The sequence below is a fragment of the Bison bison genome, unplaced genomic scaffold (genome assembly GCF_000754665.1).
Source record: "Bison bison bison isolate TAMUID 2011002044 unplaced genomic scaffold, Bison_UMD1.0 scf7180017864080, whole genome shotgun sequence".
NCBI lineage: Eukaryota > Metazoa > Chordata > Mammalia > Artiodactyla > Bovidae > Bison > Bison bison.
In genome coordinates, this window is record NW_011494652.1 from 980,648 (window position 1) to 1,003,777 (window position 23,130).

General features: G+C 49.9%; 1 protein-coding gene across 1 annotated transcript in view; it reads right to left on the bottom strand.

The window, feature by feature from the left end:
• Positions 1-14,786, bottom strand: part of NAP1L4 (nucleosome assembly protein 1-like 4) — a 53,689-nt gene extending 38,903 nt beyond the window's left edge. The window contains exon 1 of the mRNA XM_010837808.1: positions 14,703-14,786. The gene's annotated coding sequence lies outside the window, so the exon portion shown is untranslated. The remainder of the gene's footprint in view (positions 1-14,702) is intronic.
• Between the last annotated feature and the right edge of the window lie 8,344 nt (positions 14,787-23,130).

Here is a 23,130-nt window from a genome sequence, read left to right on the forward strand (position 1 = left end):
GCATTCATTTTGGAGCCCAAGAAAATGAAATCTGACACATCTATTTGCCATGAAGTGATGGGACTGGATGCCGTGATCTTAATTTTTTGAATGTTGAGTTTTAAACCAGCCTTTTCACTCTCCTCTTTCACCTTCATCAAGAGGCTCTTTAGTTCCTCTTCGATTTTTGCAATAAGGGCAGTGTCATCTGCATATCTGAGGTTACTGATATTTCTCCTGGCAATCTTGACTCCAGCTTGTGCTTCATCCAGCCCGGCATTTCGCATGATGTACTCTTCATATAAGTTAAACAAGCAAGGTGACAATATACAGCCTTGACACAGTCCTTTCCAGTCTGTGGTTCCGTGTCTGGTTCTAACCATTGCTTCTTGACCTGCATACAGATTTCTCAGGAGGCAGGCAAGGAGGTCTGGTATTCCCATCTCATTAAGAGTATTTCACAGTTTGTTGCGATCCACACAAAGACTTTAGGATAGTCAACGAAGCAGGGGTAGATTTTTTTTTGGAATTCCCTTGCTTTTTCTATGATCCAGCGTATGTTGGCAACTTGATCTCTGGTTCCTCTGCCTTTCCAGCTTGTAGACCTGGAAGTTGTTACGTACTGCTGAAGCCTAGCTAGAAGGATTTTGAGCATAATCTTGCTGGCATGTGAAATGAGTGCAAGTGAACAGTAATTTGAACATTCTTTTTTTTTTTTAATTTATTCATTTTAATTGGAGGCTAATTACTTTACAATATTGTAGTGGTTTTTGCCAATTTTGAACATTCTTTGGCATAACACATACCTTAATTTAAAAATATTTAATTGCTAAAAATATGGTAACCGTCACTCGAGTCTTCAGCAAGTTGTAACATCAAAGATCTCTGATCACAGATCACCGTACCAAAGAAAATAATACTGTGAGAATTACGGAACGTCACAGACCCACGAAGGGAGCAGATGCTGTTAGGAAAATGGCATCAGTTGTCTTGCGGACACAGGGCTGCCGCAGACCTTCCACTTAGGAGCACAGTGTCTGTGAAGCACCACAGGACGAGGCACAGTGGTGCGGTTCAGCTGGCTGAGCGGAAGCAGCCGAAGGGGAGGAGGCAGTCTCAACAACCTCACACCCAGCATAGGATTTACCCCCTGCATGCTTCAGTTAAGAACCATTAGTTAGTTGGCAAACTACGCAAGATCAAGACTCAGTTAGGAGATGCTTGTAAGTAGTTATGAGGTGTCCCTATGACGCCACCCAAGTCAAGTCACAGGAACTTGACCAGAGGAGGAGGGGAGATGCGGGGCAGGCTGAGACTGTCACAGTGAGTGAGTGATGCGCGCAGAGACTGGGAAGACTCCAGAGGGTGACACCGGCCTGCCGGAAGGTGCGGCAAGGAGGGGACGCCACACAGCCGAGCAGTGCCAGATGCAAAGATGTCAGCCTTCACCAAGAGGGCAGCACCAGGCACCGCTCTAAGACATGCCATATCCTCAGGCCAGGGATCTAACTGTGGGCGGCAGTAACCCAGGGGTCAGTTTTGGATAAAATCCCGAGGGCATTCCCTTCCTTCTCACTCACAATAAGGAAAAGGGGTAGCTGATAATCTGGGTATCCAAGGTTCAGTGGAATTTATTAAACTTTCTTTCAAAGGCTAACTGTGGTGTTGGAGAAGACTCTTGAAAGTCCCTTGGACTGCAAGGAGATCCAACCAGCTAATCCTAAAGGAAATCAACCCTGAATATTCGTTGGAAGGCCTGATGCTGAAGCTCCAATACTCTGGCCACCTGATGCGAAGGGCCAACTCATTAGAAAAGACCCTGATGCTGGAAAAGATTGAAGGCAGGAGGAGAAGGGGACAACAGAGGATGAGATGGGTGGATGGCATCACCAACTCAATGGACATGACTTTGAGCAAGCTCTGGGAGATGGTGAAGGACAGGGAAGTGTGGCGTGCTGCAGTCCACGGGGTCGCAGAGAGTCGGACATGAGCAACTGAACAACAGAACTACCCTGGTCACCCCGAACAAGGCCGGATTTGCTGCTCTTTAGAAAGGCATACAGGACTTCCCTGGTAGTCCAGTGGTTAAGACTCTGCACTTCCACTGCAGGGGGTGTGGGTCTGATCCCTGGTCAGAGGACTAAGATCTTGCAAATTGCATGGCAAAGCCCCCTTCCCGCCCCTTGCCCAAAAAGGCATATAGGGGCACAGTCATTAAAGAGAAGTTTGGAATCCAACTGCAACGATAACCCACTAACCAAAGGAAACCCTGTAACTGACACTTGAAGAGTCTGGAGAGTTTTAAAATGCCTGGAGGCCTATCAGGATCTAGGTGTATTCTGTGCTCTGAGATTGCATCTCCTAGATATCAAATGTGTGTTTGGACAAATTGCAGTGTTTCCTCTGAGACCTTATATCCCTTAATGGCTAAGATTCTTAACAGGGGAACAATGTCTTTGTGTGGAAATTTTGGAAGGGTGAGCAAAGAAGCAAACCATCTACATATTAACAGTAAGGTGGTACCTCCAGAGAACTCTATGTCATTTAAGCAAGCCTTTAAAACCTGGGAGAAGGGCTTCCCTGGTGGTCCAGAGGTTAAGAATCTGCCTGCCAACGCAGGAGACACGAGTTCCATCCTTGGACTGGGACGATTCCACAGGCCACAGGGCAACTAAGCCTGTGCACCACGGCTACTGAGCCCACGCTCCGGTGCCCTCGAGCTGTAACCACTGAACCTGCGCCCCTAGAGTCCCTGAGCCTAGAGCCCGAGCTCCACAAGAGAGGCCACCGTAACGAGAGGCCCAGGCACCACCACGAGAGGAGAGCCCCCAGGCACTGGCACCAGAGAAAGCCTGGGAGTGGCAATGAAGACCCAGTACCACCAAAACACAATGTTTTAAAAACACCTTAAAAAAAAAAAAATCTGTGAAAAAGGGAACCTCAGTAAAGCCCCCAATACATGACTGTCCAGGTATATTGTCCTTCCCAAGTAAAGGCAGGAAGTTACATTTATCAACGGGAATACAAAAAAAAAAAAAAACTACACAAGTCGCCCACAGTGAAAAAGTTGCCTCCAGTAGAGATGAACACCAATAGCACGTGGGGGTTAGGGATGCGGGGCAACAGGGAGTCACAACGCTGTTGCTGCCCAAGGCCCTGGACACACCCCTGCCTGGGCCGTTGGCTTTCTGGTAGGTCAACGGGCACGGCAAGGACGAGTGCGCGGCCCAGTCTGGGACAGAACCGGGTCCTGCTGGAACGCTTGCACCTCTGCGAGGGGGAGCTGCTGAGCACGGACAGAGCCGCCCTGGGCCCACCAGCACGGGGAAGGCCGTCTCCCCGCCTCCTCACCGGCGGGACGGGGCAGCCCGGGTGTCCTCGGAGGCGTTGCATGGGTGGGTTTGGCTGTGGATTCTTGGAGGCCAGACCCGCCCTGAGTCTCCATCTGCTGCAGCTGTCTTTCTTCTGGTGTCATCTTCAGGGATCCAGGCCAACTGACTGGCCAGACTGACAAGACCAAGGTAGACACTGTCTCCAATTCTATACAGGTTGTTCCAACAGGGTAAGTCTACGGTTAGGTCACTTACAAACATGGAATTACAAGCCACCTCTGTGGACTCAGCATTGGTACAGAGAAGCCTGACTTGCCTCCGAGAACAATTTGGAGCCTGCTGTAATAGCCACGGACGGACACGGCAGGCCTCTGGGGGTACGCCTGCCTTGCACTCCAGCCCAGGGACTGGGGGCCGGCTCCAGGCTCCATGCACGTTTTCGGCTGTATTGCAGCTTGGTCACATCAAAGGGCTGGCAGTTGGATTCATTTAAGCTTCAGGGATCGTTCAGGGTTTTCTCAGCTGGTTGCCTTAGTCTAGCGTTAGGCCTGACTTATCTGAGACAAGCACATGGCCTGACTGACAGAGGCCGGAGGGCTAAGCTGGCAAATCGGGGACCCAGTACTGAACTCCTCCCCCGGGTCTATGAGGATGCTGTTACCTTGGGAAAGTCCATGCAGCCCTAAGCTTAACCTGTGCCCATGGGGTGTAGGAAACTTGCTATGATTTAGTAGGATCCTCAGGTCTAATTTTGAAAGGGTAAGTCTTAATGGGCTTCGCTGGTGAGGTTTCAATGACAGGAAAGAAAGGAAGTTCGGGTAAGAGGGGGCGGGAGGATAAGGAGGCAGCAGCAAAGAGAGATACTGGAGAAGGAAATGGCAACCCACTCCAGTCTTCTTGCCTGGAAAATCCCACAAACAGAGGAGCCTGGTGGGCTACAGTCCATGGGGTCATAGAGTCGGACACGACTGAGCAGAGAGATACAGAGGAGATGGAGCAGCAGGATAGGAAGGGCCTCAGCTCACGCCGAGGAAGAGGCCTCCGGCGTTTTACAGCCCCACCTCTTGTTGTTTGCTAGGTTCCATCTGGAAACAGTATTTGGTAAGGAGGCAATTTTATGATCCCGAACACATTTAGAAGGCTCCAGAGAACAATTACCGTAACTACTCCACGTGGATGGCTTCATCTGGTAGCTGCAGTTTTCTAACTTGGTTTGGAGAAAAACAAGTTTGGGGAGATCAAAGGTTCCTTGGAATTCAGTTATCCTTAGTAAGACTGATCCATTTAGTTAAAAATCTGCACATTTGTAAGTGGAAAGACCCTTAAACACATCAGAGTTCCTGAAGGGGCCACTTTTAGAACCTTCAGATGACCGGATCCTGCTTTTGACTTCAGAATGAAACAGCCCTCACCAGACAACCTGTCCCTACCGAGACCCCAAATACAGTCAGAGAGCTCATCCAAAAGGAGGGGCTTGGGATCCGAGAGGAGACTTCCCAGACCAAGTCACGGAGGCCTGCGGGACGAAGGGCACCAAGGGCTCGCTGGGGTCCCCTGCTCACTGGAAGGGGTCGTTCCTTGGCGGGTGTCTCCTCTGGAGCCCACTTCTCACACCATGTAATGACAACCTACCAGAAATGAGGCAAACTGAGGCCAGCTCAAGTTACCAGAAATCAAGTTTATTTGGGAGAGCAGAGGAACTGCATGTGGAACATGCAAGCTGAAGTGAGCGACAGCAAGTCTGAAGGCTGAGGGCAGGCTGCTTCTGTGGGCACAGGGTGCAAAAGAGGAAAATCCAGTGAGGAGTTCACATACTTGAAGTTCACTGACTTGAAGATGGACAGAGAGTGCTGGCAGACGCCGACTGGTCAGAGCACAAGGCTCGATCTTCTGTGAATCGAGCAATTTTGGGAAATCAGTCTCACAGTCTTTAACTTTCATCTTCCTGAGGGCGCAGGCATGAGTTTCCCATTCGGATCCTTTGATTCCATTTTAGATGAAAATCCTTGCAGATTTCAAATTCAGACCCTGGTGACCTTTCCCTACCACCCCCAGCGCAGACTTCACTTCCTGCTGCCACTCCCACTGCTCAATTCAACATGGCAGCTACTACTGTTGGAACAGGTGACAACCCACCGCTCAGTCAGGGTCGGGGCCAGCAGTGCAGCAGCACCCCAACACACCTCCCTCCACAGACGGAGTGTGAAACACTCCCCAGGTCCTGCCGGCCACGCCCCCGTCCTGCCGGCCACACGGTAGTCTCAAGGATTGAGACAGCAGCTGACGATAAACATCTGGTCATGGACAAACGCCCTCCTGACGACAGAGGCCAAAGATGCTTGGCTCCCCACAGGACGCCACCACTCCAAAGCGACACCACACTGATACAGAGACCCTATTCTGGGTGACGCAACCACCCAGCAGTTAGAATTAAACACAATAGAACATTCCCCATGCCTCCAGAAGGCACTGAATCAAGGAAAGAACAACAAACAAGATAATGAGTTTAAAAAAATGTCAAATACTTCGAGGTCAAAACACCACAAACCCAGAACTCCACACTGAACACAGAGCACACACACAGCAATCTGGTTTTGATCTGGGTTTGAAAACCATTCCTATCATTTCCTGCTGTGTAACCTCGGTTCCAACATCCATAACCAGGGCCTACCTGAGAGGCACCCTTGAAGATGGGATGAAACCCAGAAGGGCCCAGTACATGGTCTACTCCGGGCCTCCCTCTGCTGTTACAATATGCTGTTAGATCCTACTTATCGCTTGCCATAAAACATACAAACCAGGTTACTGTAAACACGACTACCCTTATCTAAGAAACAGTCACCTAGTGTGGTGACATGTTACAAACAAGCGGGAGTTCAGTTAATCAACCTTCATCACCACTATTTTAACAAAACTTTCTTAAAATAGAAAGTTATAAGGAATTACCAAATTTGCAGGTTTAAGAAATATAACCATCCATTTGTTTCAAATGTTAGCATACTGAGTTTAATATTAATTTCATGAAAACACAGCTCCAAACCTCATCAAAAGGATCTCTTACTTTTAAAAGGCAACTAAGTTGAAATATGAAAGGAATACCAGGCAATAGAATATTCTAAAATTTCAAAAGAACATAGCAGTTCAGGTTCCCTTTCAGGGTCAAACAAAAACCTTGAGCCTCTAACTCTAAATCTGGATTGGCATGCAAATTTCCATGATTACACAAATGAATGTTTTGCTATTTATATAAGACACCTCACAATTCTATTTATGGATTAAACTTTTTTACCCCAAACTTTTCATAGGGGAAAATATTTTGGTTGTAAATTATCCAATGTAACTTTAAATTCTTAATTTTTAACTGACAACATTTAGCCCATAGTTAGAGAGTAATTTCGTAATTTCAAACTGGGCCACTCTCAAGAGACAAGGTGTGAACTGGGGAATGTGGTCAGCCCTCACATAACCAAACCTGTTTACACATGTATTACCTATTTTAACTCAAAGGTCCTCAGTATCTCCCCATAACTGAATGATTAAAATGAACTTAAATGTGATCAATGTATTTCTGTAAGACTTCGGAATATCACCAGAGTCCACAATTCTTATTAAATTAGCGTGGCCGTCAAATGAACCCCACAGCACAAGCACTTGGTTCACATAAAAGCCTGAGGGCTGCTGACCCCACTCTACCCACCCAAGGGGGAGCCCGATCAGTCTCCAGGGTTACCAGGCCATGTTCTGGCCCAGGGCAGAGAAGCCACTCTGTTCCAAGAAGGAATCAGGACGCTACCCCCAGGACATCCCAACGCCTCCACCCACAAACCCTGGTCCCTGTACAGAGCCAGACCAGGAGAGTCTCTCACTGCACGCCTTAGTTCGGGGAGTTAACTGTGTTGGATTCACTGTGCCAGCCGGTAAGTGAAAACACATCTAGAGCTAACAATCAGATCACTAATGTAAATAGCTGGAACAATAGAAAATGTCTTTGTAAATCAACATACTCTTCAGTATACTTGTAATCTCTTAGCAGTTAAAAAAAAAACTGTCCATGTCCTACACTCATACAAGTAGTCTTAAAATTATGTTCAAACTGATTTCAAACATGTGTAACGACTATCTTACATGCACTTTTTCTTTTGTCATGATCAAAAAATTATTTAAAAAACCGTATGTATTACATGTTTACAGATGAACTAAAACTGGCAAGTAGTTAATTTCTGTCTAATTTCTGTCACCAAGTGTCAGTGGTGTATGTGGGAACCACAACTTCTGTAAATGTCTGAAGCTTTTTACTTGCATGTTTTTTAGAAAAAGAACAGATAAATGATTCAATGTAGCTGAAGCCCCAATACTCTGGTCACCTGATGCAAAGAGCCAACTCACTGGAAAAGACCCTGATGCTGGGAAAGCTTGAGGGCAGGAGAGGATGACAGAGGATGAGATGGCTGGACAGCATCGCTGACTCAAAGAACAAGAACTTGAGCAAGCTCCTGGAGACAGTGAAGGACAGGGGGGCCTGGCGAGCTGCAGTCTATGGGGTTGCAAAGAGCCAGACACGACTCGGCGACTGACAGATGACCCATGTCTGCCTTCCCACTGAAGACTACGTTCCATGAAGGCCGAGGTTTATCTACCTGCTCAACGCAGCCATCCCTGGGTCCAGCACAGGACTAGGCAGAAGACAAGGAGCAGGCAGCCCACTGCACTCAGCCACTCCCCGCTGCTGAGGGGCGGCCCGCCACGAGCTGCCTGCGTGCAGCACAGCAGCAGGGAGCCTGCACACTCGAAGCCTCTCCTAGGCAGGTTCTCAAGACACACAGGAAGTTGCCTCTGTCCATGAGACAAGGGCAGACCGTCTCTTTAGAAGCTTGCTCCAGACCAAGCCCTCAGTTTTCACAAAGAAAGTAAAAAAGTTTCCTTTCCTTAACCAAAACAGCCTATTTTTACTGGAGGCACAGTGGTTCTTCATTGCTATAGCTCCAATTTCCTCCTCCACACTCTCTTCTCTGCAATTCTTCGTATATGACTGAATGAGCCAAACATTTCCAAGTCTTCTTAATCCAAGGTCTTGTCACCTTGTCAGTAACACTGTCTCCTTTATTTCAAACTGCAAACACCCAAGTCCCTATTCCTTCTTTCTACTCCTGTTTTCAAACGCACCGACCCCTATATAACGTAACTGTCTCCCACTGTGCAAACAGGTGAGGGCAAGGTCTTTCATCTGTTTTATTCAGTGCAATAAAACACCCCAGGATCCAGAACCCTAGAACTACCTAGCAGAGATGGCATTCACGGACGAACAGACAGATGAAAATCAGGGAAAGCTACTTCACGGTAACTGGGGAGTAGCGCTTGCTGTCGTTGCTGTTTGCTGCCTAAGTTGGGCTCCAACTCTCCCGCGACGCCATGGACTGTGGCTGCCAGGCTCCTCTGTCCATGAGATTTCCAGAGTACTGGAGTGGGTTGTGTTGCCATTTCCTTCTCCAGGGCATGTTCCTGACCCACGGATCAAACCTGCATCTCTTGCACTGGCAGGCAGATTCTTTACCACTGAGCACCTGGGAAGCTGGACAAACAAGTACTAATGTCTTAAATTAGAACACCCCCAACTTCATTCTTAAAACCTGTGAATAAAATGCACTGTGTGTGGGTGTGTGTGTGTGTGTGTGTGTGTCTGTGAAGCTGGATAAACAAGTACTAATGTTTTAAATTAGAACATCCCCAACTTCATTCTTAAAACCTGTGCACATATTTAAATTGTACACTTGCTCTTTCCACCACTCCACACAACTATTACACAGAAATCATTTTAGCTTGTTTTTGAACAGGCTTTTGGGGATAAGAATAAAATGCACAGAGTGTGTGTGTGTGTGTGTGTGTGTATGTGTGTGTGTCTCTTAGTCGCACAGTCGTTGTCTGACTCTTTGTGACCCCACGGACTGTAGCCCACCAGACTTCTCTGCCCATGGAACTCTCCAGGCAAGAATACTGGAGTGGACTGCCATTCCCTTCTCCAGAGGAACTTCCCAATCCAGGGATCAAACCCTGGTCCCCTGCATCGCAGGCAGATTCTGCACCGTTCATTAAAAAAAAAAAAAAGTCCCACAGATCCAGAACGGAAGCACCTTTCGTAACAGCTTACAAAGTATATTTTTAAGAGGAAAATTAAGGCTACACAGTGAATTGCCAAGATGAAAAGGTAGAGTTCATGAAGTGATCTTTTGTAGTTTTGTCCCTATAGAAATACACCACCTCTCCGATTACTAAATACTCATGAAATTTAAAATTCAATGGCAAACAATGTAAAGCAGCCCTGCTTTCTCTGAAGAGGACGGGGAAGAAAACCAAAAGCTGTCAAACAAAAACAAATACACGGCATCATAAACTACCTCCTGAAAATCCCACTAACAGTCCAACACAAAACTCTTTGCTGCCTGTTAGTAAGCACAGCGCTCAAGAAGAAAACCTCCCAAGTGCAGTCTAGGAAGCCATGCTCACTGGACCAGGAGGCAGTGTGCAGATTAAGCACGGCTGGAGGAGAGCAGTTTCCTGCAGTGACCCTGCACCAGCTCCTTTCTGCTTCTGGAATCACCCCAGTGGTAGAGCAGTCTAAGTAATATCGGCCTTTTATTAGGTTGATAGAAAAGTAATTGATGTCTCGGATCCTGAATTTTAAATCATTATAATTAAGCTCAAACACATCTTTATTAATCAAAACAGGAACTATTACAACCAACTCATTTTTGCCAACGAGAAATAAGTTGGTTTATTTCTCCAGAGTAAAAAAATCTGTGTTCAGGACCTAATCAACACTTGGAAAGCATTTTCTGCCTAATGCTGGTTGTGGAAGCGCTTTCCCTGCAAAGTTGTCCAGATGTTTGAAGAAGTGGTAGTCAGTCGGCGAGGGATCAGGTGAATATGGCAGATGAGGCAAAACTTTGTAGCCCAGTTCACTCAACTTCTGACGTGTTGGCTGTGTTAACATGAAGTCAGAAGCTGTTGTGGAAAAGAACTGGGCTCATTCTCCTGACCAATGCCGTCTGTAGGCACTGCAGTTTTGCTGAGCGTACTTCTCAGATGTAATGGTTTCGTCTGGATTCAGAAAGCTGTAGTGGATTAGCAGACTACCAGTGACCATGACCTTTTTTTGGTACAAGTTTGGCTTTGGGAAGTGCTTTGGAGCTTCCTCTCGGCTCACCAACTGAGCTGGTCATCGCCAGTTGTTGTATAAAATCCAGTTTTCATCTGATCAAAAAATGTTTGTTGCTGGTACATTCTAAGACAACACATCAAAATTATGTTTCTTCTGATTTGCAATCAGCTCATGAGGCACCCACTTAACGAGCTCTTTCACCTTCCCAGTTTGCTGCAAATGCCGAATGACTACAGTATGCTTGACACTGGGTTCTTCAGCGACTTCCCGTGTAGTTGCAAGAGGAACAGCTTCGATGATGCTCTTAACTCTAGTCGTCAACTTTCAATGGCCGGCCACCATGCTCCTCGTCCTCAAGGCTCTGGTGTCCTTTGCAAAACTTGAACCAGCATAGCGCTGTGCTCGGTAGCACTTCCTAGTTGTTGATGTGTTGGTGATGTTGCAAGTTGTCTCTGCTGCTTTACAGCCCATTTGAAGTCAAATTAAAAAAAAAACTCTCAAATTTGCTTTCTATCTAGTATTTCTACAGTCTAAATATAAAATAAACCACAAGTAGTAAGTCATTAGCAAAAAACATAAAGCAAGAAATGCACATTAAAATCATGTATAACATTACCACATTTAGCTTAGGACGTATACCAGTGTCAGACGGCAAAGTTAACAATGAAGAGCATAATTACTTTCGCACCAAAACTAATATTAAACCGTAATCACTTTTGCACCCACCTAATACTGTCTGCCTAAACACCTCTTCCTTTAAAAAAACAAAAAAGTAAGCACTCCCCAAACAGCAGTCCCAGACCAATCTCCCAACAAGCTCCTCAACACCGCCTTATTATTCAAACACGCCATCACTCAGAGCACCAGTTCTTCCCTGTTTCATATAGCTGGTGGCCCTTTAGGGCTTTGGGAATTTAAACCACCCACTGGTCACAGACACTATCCATGTAAAAAAAAAAAACAAAAAACCACCCTTGGTTCTCTGGCAAAACTTTCAAAAAGTACAACACAATCAAAACAATCTTAAACCATTTTAAAACTGTGGACAATGAACAAAAAGGAAGAAAAGTAACTGAATGTAAGTAATTTTGAACTCTATCAGTCCATGTATGGATTTACATTTCAGGTCACACCTCCTGATGCTAGAAGACTATCTACTTGCTCAAAAAAAAAAAAAAAGGAAGGATTTCAATTTCAACCCTAGTTGGCCACAAGTTGCAGACACAGAATTAATAATGCTTTCAATATTAAGAAGCTGGTAAAAATTCTGACAGATTAATGGAAATAGTTTAACTAAAGATTCAAGCAAGAATTCACAGGCTGTAATGCACTGACGAACACATACCAACTCTAAGCCCTCAATTTCTACAAATTCATGATCTCAGATTAAAATCTCTCAACAGAAAATATCACAGAAAGGTCTGATAATCTTAATGGTCAATTCACAGTACAGCATCTGTACACTTTTAGAGGGCAACAGTCCTCAAACCTAAGTATCCTTTCCAGAATTCGGTTTACTAAAGCTATCAAACCGAAAGTGATAAGAATCAACTATTGGGAAGAATTCAATGTCTCCAATCACCATTCTATACAGTATTTTCAAAAATAATGCAAAAGTCACAAAAGTATTTAGATGTTGATTTGAAATACAGAGGCACAAATAACAGTGGACATTCTAAATTAGTAACATGGGTCAAAAAAAAGACTACAAAGTAGTAACTGCTGTTTAAGACAGCACTATAGTGTTAAAATTATTTTATATAATTATAAATAACTATTTAGAGAATAATTACTGTCATCATTCCATGAGGAGACCTCAAAGTTCCAGTGAAAGCTTTCCTAAATAAACTTAAAATAGTCACAATTTATTTTATCTATAAAACAACCTCCCTTTGTCACTTCATTCTATAGGAAATTAAGTCTTGCAATGGTATTTTTATTGACCAAGTCTTCAATCAATCCCCAAATCTCAGAACAAATAGGATACTTTACCTTCGAAAGATGAAAGAAAAAAATTTCCCTGTCACAAAACAAGTTTAAAAAAAAGCTGCTAATAAACTGAGAAAATTCATTTTCTACAATTTCCTTCTCCTGTCAACTCTATCTTAACAAGTTAACTGCTAATAGATAACGCTAATGTTTAAGCCACCTTCCTCCACTTTAGCACTCAATCTTTTAAATGTATTCCTACTCGTAACACCATCTTTCTTTCTTGCAAAGTCTTTTTTATGTTAGCATATTATTAATCCCACTAGCTATCATTAATCGCTGTCTGTAATCATTTCCAGATTCTTCTATGGAGAGCACTTAGCATTCTGTGGAATCACAGAATGTGGAGCTGGAAATAATCAACCAGCTTAAATCCTCAAAACCTAGACTTCAGTTAGGCTCTGCTGCTGCTAAGTCACTTCAGTCACGTCCAACTCTGTGCGACCCCATAGACGGCAGCCCACCAGGCTCCCCGGTCCACGGGATTTTCCAGGCAAGAGTATTGGAGTGGGTTGCCATTGCCTTCTCCGCAGTTAGGCTCACTGCAATAATAAAAATAGCTTATTAAAACTTTTCATCCTCTCTACAGAGAAGCTGGAAAGTTAGGCAAAGTTCCCAGGTGGCTCACTGGTAAAGAATTCACCTGCCAATGCAGGAGACACGGGTTCAATCCCTGGTCTGGAAAGATCCTACATGTCGTCAAGCAACTAAGCCCGTGTGCCACAACTATTGAGCCTGTGCTCTAGAGCCTGGGAAGCGCAACTACCAAAGCCCGTGTGCCCTAGAGCCCCAACTCCACAGCAAAAGAAGCCACTGCAGTGAGAAGCCCGCACACCACTAGAGTACCCTCCCCCACAAACTAGAGAAAGCCCTCGTGCAGCAATGAAGACCCCCTAGGCCTAACTGCTTGCGTTTTAACCCAAGTTCTGTCACCCTGCAAACACCACTTTACTTAACCCTCTCAGGGCCTCAAGCTTCCTGAGTGGTTAAAGGGGAAAACAACAGTGCTTACCTCAAAAGTCATTAGACTTCTGAAATGAGTCAACGCAAGCCAAGAGACTATCAGAGGTCCTGGTGTGTAGGACAACTATTAATCACTTAAGAGGAACAGTTACTTAAAAAAAAAAAAAGAGTAATTTTAAAGAAGACAACTTAGTTCAATGACTCATTCCGAGAACTTTCGGGTGCCTATTATACTTCACAGCGTTGCTGTTGTTCAGCGGCTCGGTCGTGTCCGACTCTTTGCGGTCCCGTGGACTGTGGCCCACCAGGCCTCCCTGACCGTGGGAATTCCCAGATAAGAATATTGGAGGGAGGTTTCCGTTTCCTTCCCCAGGGGATCTTCCGGACCAGGGATCGAATCGGGGCCTGCCGCACGGACAGATGGGTTCTTCACCACTGAACCACCAGGACAGGTTAAGGTGGGGGGTGGGGGGGCGGCATATGAACCACAGGCCCGCAAACAAGGGAGGGTATGGGCACGCCTGGCCAGGAACCCAACCCCCGCCTTCCTCGGGGCTCAAAAGGCTTCATGCTGAACCCAGACCCGGAGTCACTGCGGACGGTGGAAAGGAAGTCTGATTGCGACCGGGTGGCCCTCTGCTGGGACGCACAGAAAGCATTCGGGAAACAGAGGACTGGGGAGGGAGGGGAACGCGGGTAGGCAGTCAGGTACCAACAGGCACACCGCTGTGACTGCCGTCACCGTCTCCGGCCGCGCTGGGTTCGTCGGCCGGCCGCGCTTCCCCGCCTGCAGAATGACGCGGCCGCCCGGCCCCGACGACGGCCAGGGCCGCTAAAAGTGCCGCCGCGCCAGCAAACCCGGGCCCGAAGCCCCCGGCGGCCGCGAATCGCGGTCACTCCGCCCCGGGGAAGGGCTCCGGGGCCGAAAACAAAGGCCCCGGGAGGCTCCGCGCTCCCCCGGGCGCTCGCGGCCCGGCCCGCGGCCTCAACCTCCCCCGGGACATCGCAGGGCTGGCAGACGGGCTGGCGGGGACCGCGCGGGAACAAAGCGCTCCTGACCCTCGGGCCGCGCGGACACCTGCCGCCGCCTCCCGGCCGCCCGCCGGGCCCCGCCCGCCTCCCCGCGGGCTACGCTCCCGCCCGCCCGCTCCCCACTCCGGGTCCGGCCCCGCCCCTGGCACCGCGGCTCCCCGAGATGGCCTCCTGCGCGGCCCCCGCCAGCCCGGCCCCGGCCCCGCCGGCCCCAACAAAAGCGTTACCCGGCCGAGCCCTCACCGCCGCACCTCGCGCCTCCTGCGGCAGTAGCGGCAGCCGTCTGGGCTTCGCTCGCTCCGGGACTGCGCCGCCGTGGCCGCCAACAACACCGCCGCCCATTGGCCGAGTCCGCTGTCACCGCCCTCCTCGAGCAAAGCGGGCTGCTATTGGACCAGTGCGGCGCAAGTCCGCTACGCTTCGGCGCCGCCGGCGACGGCCAATCGGAAGCCGTCTCGGGGACGCGGCGCCGAGACCCGCGCGCTCATGCAAATAAGGGCGTGTGGCGTCACCAGGGAGCGCGGCCGCGCTCCTTCCGCCTCTTTAAGGGGCGGGGGCGCGCGGGGCCCACGTGGAGGACGCTTGCCGCTGCGCACCTCTCTATGCAACCCGGGCGCCACCCCTTTCGCCCCCTCACCCACCCACCCCTGCCTGCGCAGTCCATTCCCCACCCCAATCGCCCAACCCCTGGCCTGTGCAGCCCCCTATCCCCGATTCGGGCGCACCCCTTTCCCCTCCCCGGCCCCCCGGGGGCCTGGGCAATGTCTCGGATTCCTCCCGCGCCCCCTGGTACCTCGGATTGAGCTCCACTCCCAGGAACGCGCGCTGACCCCGCCGACCTCCGCGATCCCCTGGCCCAGATCTACCCCCTCAGGTCCCCAGGCTCGTCCTGCCTGCACGGCTTGGCTCGTGGGTCCCCTCTTCCTTCCCCACCCTACCCCGCACACTCACGGGCTCTCCCAGGGCAGCGCCCAGGCCCGCGTGCCCAGTGTCTCAGACTGGTTCTGGCCTGGCTGACCTCCCCGACCAGAGGAAGGGCTGGGCCGCTGGGGTTGGGGTACCGACCCCGGCCTCCCCACAACACAGTTCCTGGAAAACTTAAAAAGCGCTTTAGTGAGATGAGATGACAGTTCGGTGGAAACCCACATGTCACAGGCCCGGGCTTCAGAGTGTGTTTCTGGGCGCTCTCTTCAGTTGAGGGGTCGTTTTTGTCCCTTTCTTCCGAAACTTTCCTGTCTTTGAATGAGCCTGCTCCTGAAACAGGTTCTAACTTTGAGCAAGTTTCATGGGGCGAAAGTTGGAAACCATCTAGAGGCTCCTGTTTGGAGGGACTATTAAGGACATACTGTCACTAACCACGGGGTGGCCAGCGGGTGCCCAGATGTGACCCCCAACGTGGGGACCTGCATCTGTATTGGGAGCAGGTATGGGATCCCAAGCCTTACTTGGCTTTTCTGACTTTTCTGCAGTGACCTTGCTTTGCTTTCAGTAAGGATGGGGCAGAGCTGGGGGAGGAGGCGTAAACGGCAACAGAAAAGAACCCCAGAATTTTCAGGTGAGGGGGTCTTCCTCCTCCTGTTTAATAAAGACTCATATTCACAAGGCCACTGGGTCTGGCCCTGCCCAGATATTTGGGGGTCAGTGCAGGTGGCAGGGAGCTGGTGGAGCCCCCCACCCACCACACCACACCAGCACTAGTTGGTTGGGCAGGCTGTGGGCTGACCACTGGACCTGGTCCTCGCTCCACTGGCTGCAGTGAGGCAGCCTGTCCTTCTCCGGGTCGCTTTAGTGAATTGGTGGGAAGGTGGACGACCTTGTCCAAAGCCTTTCTGTCAGTGTCAGGACTGAGAATGCTGTCCCAACTTCCTACGGCTGCCACAACAAAGGGACGCAAACTGTGGGGCTTAGAAAACACAACAGCCTTGTGTACTCTCACAGTTCTGGAGGCTGGAAGGCAGAAATCAAGGTATCACAGGGCTCAGTTACCTCCAGGGGACTCCCAGGGAGGATCCTTCCTGCCTCTTTCAGCTTCTGGGGGCTCTGGGCTGTGGCGGCATCTCATGGCCTTCTCTGTCTCCATAGATCCTCTTTAAAAAATAAAATCAAGCCAAAGCAGGAGTTTAATTGCTAACGGATTGATGAAGTGACATTTTCCACTAAAAGACGAAGATCGTTCTGAGAAATAAAGTCAGAATTATATTTAGGGCTCATGAGAAAGAATCGAGTAATATCAGGAATCTTTTTAAAAACACAAAATATTTTATTTAACATATGACCAAACAGTTCCAAGTATCCCTACTCAAGTTCAGAAATACAATTCATGCATGTGCACTCAGTCGCCTCTCTTTGTGACCCTGTGGATTGTAACCCACCAGGCTCCTCTGTCCATGAAATTTCTCAGGCAAGAATACTGGAGCAGGTTGCCATTTCCTCCTCCAGAGGATCATCTCAACCCAGGGATGGAACCCCGGTCTCTTGTGTCTCCTGCATTGACAGGTGGATTCTTTACCACTGAGCCACCTGGGAAGCCATGTATTAAGAAAACTACCCTCATATAAGTCCCATATAATAGTTAGTTGTTATTTAGTCCTGTGCTCCAAAAATGATATCTGAAACATTATCTAATTACTCTGCCCACAAGCTAAACAAAGGACTTTGTTTTGAAATATAAAAACAAAAAAATTGAAAGAATTACAAAGGATGCAACTTAGTTACTGACACATTTTGCTGCATTTGTCTCTAAAGAATTCAAATACTACTTTTGCATTAGGGTCCCTGCGTAACTTTACATGAAACTTTTTTTTTTTTAATGACTGTTTTTAATTAGGACTCTTTAGTCCAGAGTTTTAGGTGCTAGGATGGACACCTAACTTTGCTGTCGTCACTGATGAAATAAAGAGATGTATTAACATGGCATAGCGTCTGTAGTTGGTAACAGATAAATCTACAGAAGGAGGTGAAGGGGCTTTCTCGAGGCCACGTTACTTAAGAAGCAAAACTGCTAGGAGTTGAGTCTATTCCGTTTTGGAAAGGAAACCATGACTGAATTTAAAGGGTTCTCTGTGCTGACTTTTCTTGCCCCTATTCTTGCAGGTAGTTTCTGTATTTTCAGCTACCAGAGGCGAGGGCCATCACAGTTTTCCAGATCCCCATCTCCCTGTTTCACATCTGTATATATATTCTTGTTTTAATGTAATTTTTAAAATGTTACTTATTTTTGGTAGGGCTGGGTTTCTGCTGCTGTGTGTGAGCTTGCTCTAGCTGCAGTGAGCAGCGGCTACGCTTCATTGCAGGGTGAGGGTTGCTCATTGCGACGGCTCCTCTCGTGCAGCACAGGCTCTAGGGCAGGCTGCAGCTCATGGGCCCTCGAGCTCCGGCTCAGTAGTTGTGGCACACTCCCTCAATAGCTCGAACCGTGTTCCCTGCCTTGGCCGGCAGGCTCATCCATTGACCACCAGAGAAGTCCCTGTGTATATTCTTGTTACAATGAGATTGTTTTTCCCACTTCCTCAAGGGCACTTTTAAAGGTTTTTGAGCTACCTTGGAACAAATACAACACTCTCAGAATCCAGTTAAGTGTAAATGACTATCCAAATTTAGGTCTGATGAGTAGTTCCTTCTTTGTCATTACTCTTGCACAGTCCCGAGACATACAGCCTAGGGTGTGGCGTTTCTGTTGATCCTGGTTTTGCTGTGGCTGCTTTTAGTTAAGGTGAAGACTTACTGATAACATGATCGGCAGAATCAACTACAGCAGGGACAATAAGAGAAATCATCAAGCCCAACAAGGACTGTGCAACTTGTATGTGATAGTAATGCATTAAAGTGGAAATCACAGACCTCCCCAGTGGCCCAGTGGTTACAACTTCGTCTTCCACCACAGAGAGGGCAGGTTCAATCCCTGGTCAGGGAGCTAAGCTCCCAGCTGCCTCACAGCCAAAAAACCAAAACATAAAACAGAAGCAGGATTATAAAAATTCAGTATTTTTAAAAAATGGCCCACGTTAAAAAAAATCTTAAAAAAAAGCACACAACTAGGAGACAAGTAGAAGTATAAAAGAAAGGTGGGCTATCCAAACCACTTTTTACATCCAAAGATCTTAACAGTGCTACTTCCCCACAACCCAGGGGGGTGTGTGTGTGTGTGTGTGTAAGTCCCTTCAGTCAAAGGTACTTCTTTTTCTGTCTCCCCATTCCCCCATGCAACTTAGCCCCTTAAAAACAAGCCAACGGCTTTATCTGGGATTCGATGGAAGAAAAAGCGGTGTTTCCGTATTAGATGAAAATGTTCTGCTGGACTCACGTGGGGATGCTGTGTGTCTATATTGCACGTTAGGAGTGATTTAAAGTCTTGTCCAGTGTTAACTTTTGTCCTGAAAGTATTAAGTTGCTCAGTTTTGTCTGACTCTGTGCGACCCTATGGACTGTAGCCGGCGAGGCTCCTCTGTCCATAGACTTCTCCAGGCATGAATACTAGAGTGGGTAGCCATTCCCTTCTCCAGGGGATCTTCCCGACCCAGGGATGAAACCCAGGTCTCCTGCATTGTAGGCAGATTCTTTATCTTCTGAGCCACCAGGGAGGCCCCAAACTTTCGTCCTACCTGCTGATGTTGGACTACTGTTCCTTGTAAATCATGAAGCATCCAGAGGGTCAGCCTGTCCTGGATTTATGATCTTGAGAAAGACTTTCACCGTCTTGGACAGTAGTTTCCTCATCTACTAAAGGGGGTGAGTGATCTTTCAGATAACCTTTTAGTGCTAACACTGTGTGATGCTAGGGAATACAGTTCAATGCAGGCAATGTATTAATATATAAAAACATTTTGCTCAAGTGTCTGTTCTGATGACCCCAGCTGCATTCCAGGACCTGCAAATAGCTCAGGGTGGCTCATGGCCCTAAAGATAGTGCCTGGGAGTCCCACTGGGAGGTGAGCCGGGGCCGGTGCCCCGGGGTACTCGCTGGGCCAGGCGGCATGCCGTGTCCCCGCCTGCCCGTGGGCGTGACGGGCAGGTGTCGGGCTCAGAGTGATGCCAGCCTTGCCATCCCAAGCCCCCTGCCTGGGTCTGACATCTCAGATCTCAGGCACTGGGTCTTGGACTCCCCAACAGAAGCGGGAACCAGAACCCCCTGCAGCTGGCCTCGTCGCAGCAGCTCTTTGGAAACTGCACCCAGTCTCTCCACGTCTCTCTTGAGATCAGGCAGCCATCCTCACCTGCCTGCACTCTGACTGTATTTTCTGCCCCGCTCCTCACATCACAGCCACAGATGGATTTAAATTAAGCAACCTGGCCCTGGGGGGGACCCTGGTCCTCGCCGCCTGGGGGGACCACTGCTCAGTGAACAGCCCACAGGGCTGGTAGGAGAGGGGGAGAGGGGGAGCCTGGGCCCCAGAAGCACCCATGTGCCTCCCCAGGGTGGTGGCACCCAGGTCACGATGCTCTCGTGACACAAGACACGTGGACACACAGAGGAAGTAGAAAACCACAGTATACTGACACCAGAAGACGTCCTGCCTATTCCGTGCAGAGCGAGGGGCGCCTGACGTGGGCTGTGTCTGTAAACGCACACCCTTAGAGGGAAGGAGCCGGGAGCTTGTGCCCAAAGTGTTACAGGCTCACTCAGAGATGGCCTTAAGGAGACACTCGGTTGCGATTTTATTCTGGTAGTTTGCTGCATGATTTGATTTTTAAAAAAACATATCTGGCGTGTCGGGTCTCAGTCGTGGCGCGCAGCCTCAGTTTTGTCCTGGTCTCAACCGCCCTGCAGCACGTGGGCTCTTGGTTCCCCGACTAGGGATCGAACCCACATCCCCTGGCATTAAGGCAGATTCTTAACCACTGAACCCCAGGGAAGTCCCATGATTTGATTTTTAAATTGTGAATCTGTAATTATTTTTTTTAATAATGAAAACTTGGAAGATTTCTCTTTGGAGAGAAACAGGAAGACTTTGGGTTCCCCGGGTGGTGCCAGTGGTCAAGAACCCAGGTGCCAATGCAAGAGACGTAAGACAGGTGGGTTCAGTCCCGGGGTTGGGAAGATCCCCTGGAGCAGGGCACGGCAACCCACTGCAGTGTTCTTGCCTGGAGAATCCTATGGACAGAGGCGACTGCGGGCTGTGGTCCGTAGGGTCGCAGAGTCGGACGTGACCGAAGCAGATGAGCACACACCCATCCAGGAAGACAACTCTGGCTCTTAAAGCTGGAAAGAGGTTTCATACACACACATGAAAGAAACAAAATTTTACTAGTGAATTGATATTTTCCAAGTTAAAAAAAGTTTTTCACTCCATCTTGTTCCAAAAGGTTCTGCTGTGGCTTGTGAGGGTACAAAGGCCAAATGCAAAGGGGACAGCAAGGACTCTGCTGACCAGGCTGCGGTGGGGTGGGGAACCTCCTGGGTCCCCCACACCTTCTGCAGGCACCCTGGCCGGGGCCAGTCCCTACTCCCCACCGTCCTTTGCAGCTGGCAAAGGGCTCATGGTCTCCACTAAAGACAAGAGGGTGAAGGACCTCCCTGGCAGTCCAGTGCTGAAGACTCCATGCTTCCAATGCAGGGGCCGTGGGTTCAGTCCTTGGTCAGGGAACTAAGACTCTGCACGCTGTGCGGCCATAGCCAAAAAGATAAGCAAATAAATAAAATAAAGACGAGAGGATTCCCTGGTGGCATGTTACAAAGAATATCAGATCGTGAAGAGTCTCGCACACGGGAAGGTAGAGAGGATGACCTAGGGACAGACGCCGGTGGCTCTGATGTGACGAGCGCGTGCTTGATTGGCTTCATCTGCTGTTTCGGCCAAAGGTGACTCCATGAGGGACCTCACACCGCGCTGCCCTAAACTAAGACACGAAGACACAGCCCGCACGATCGCACGGACAGAACCGAGAACCCCTTAGTCACGCCACGCCCAGTCCACACGTGAATGTCTCCGGACATCTCTGCGGCAGGTTTGCTCGGCACCATCAAGGCCCACACGCTGGGGGTGGTGCTGGCACTTCTCGGGCCCCGCCTCCGTGGGCACCGCCTGCCTGTGCCTGGCTCCCCAGTGCAGCCTGTGAGCAGGACGTAAGGCCTCCAGGAGGGGCCCCCGAACAGGGGCAGGGGCCTCACCCGAGCACTGGGGGCGGTGCGCTCTCCAGCCTCAGCTACGTCCCAGCCAGGGTCTGCCTGGGCGGCACGGGTCCGGAAGCTTCACTCGGTGCTGACTCTATGTTCTTAGTGGAAAAACCTTTCTGTGCAGGTTAGCCCGGCTCTCCCCCGCAGGGGACCCCTCAGGCCCCGGTGTCCCTCTCAGGGGATGCGGAGACTGAGAGATGCGGGAAAGGGTGACGGGCAGAGCACACTTTTCCTGGTCCCTGTTACCTCTGAGCCACCTGCGGGATGACGCTCCACCATCGTTGAGAACCGTCAGCTCCCAACTTTCAGCTGAGCCCACCGATGGCCCTGGCCTGAGTCGGCGCCGCACTCAGGGCCCGGGAACAGAGGCTGTCCAACCGCCCTGTTCCAACCGCCCTGTTCCGTCCGCTTCTGTCCCCTCTGCTTCTGTCCCGTCCGCTGGCCTGCTGTCCCTTTCGGTGGAGCCACTGGGGGCCCTGAAGCGCAGTGTCCATGGGGGCGGAGATGCTTAATCCTGCCACTTAGTAAAACCAAGTTTGTGGGGCAGATGTCCCCTCCCACGGTGACAGGTATGACGTCTTGGTCTTCTTTGCCCTCGAGGGCAAGTGTGGACGCCGGATTTCAACGGCTCCTTCTTTTCAGTGCCCAGGTCTTCCCAGGCTGGGCTGGGGGAGACCGCTGAGGCTTTTGACTTTGAAACAGTAAGAGGTTCCAGGAAGCTGCAGCAAAAGGGTCCCTGTGCCCTCCACATGATTTCCTGGTGCTTACGTCTCACCCAAGATCAGTGCCCGGAGACCAGCCCTGGGGGCACGTGGCCTTGGGTGTGGACTCCTGCAGCCACCACCGCGGCCAAGGGGTGAGGGGTCCAGACCGCCCGCCACCATGAAGACCCCTCCTGCTGCCCTTTCTAGCCAGCCCCCACCCCGGGCCCACCAGGTGCGCTCTGCACCTCCGGGCTCTTGAGGAGGTCATCTCACTGGATCTCACCATGCGGGACCCTCTGCCTGATGTCCTGGAGAGCCCCCATCACTGTGTGGTTCCTGGTCTGCCCCATGCCTTCCTTCCTTCCAGGACGTTTCCTCCCAGGAGGGGGCTGCCGCTCAGAGCCGGAACCAGTCTGGGTGCTCACGTTCACCAGGGCAGCCCCTCAGCCTGCAGGGCTGGGAAGCACCGTGTCAACAAGCCGAGGGTGAGCGCCTGCTGTTTCCTCCCTCCGGGACACCTCCTCTCCCTCGGAGCTCTGTCCCCGCACCTCGCGGGGGTGACAGCCACGTGGTGCTCTGCGCAGCGACACAGCGTTGGGGTCCCACGTGACTCCTGCTCTGGCCTCGGAACATCCCCCAACGATGTGCAGCAGAGGGGTGCGTTCTCACCCCGACCCACGGAGCTGCTGCAACCGGGTGAAGGGGCGCTTTCCTAAACGGCTGCTGCCCTCTTCCCCGCCCTCGCCGTGCCCGCCGCCTCGGAGGGTAATGGGGGGCGCCCTGAGATCTCTGAAGTTAAGACACCCAAGGGCACGTGGTGCGTGTCTCTCTGGGGAGCACCGAGGCCATGGGTGTCTTAAC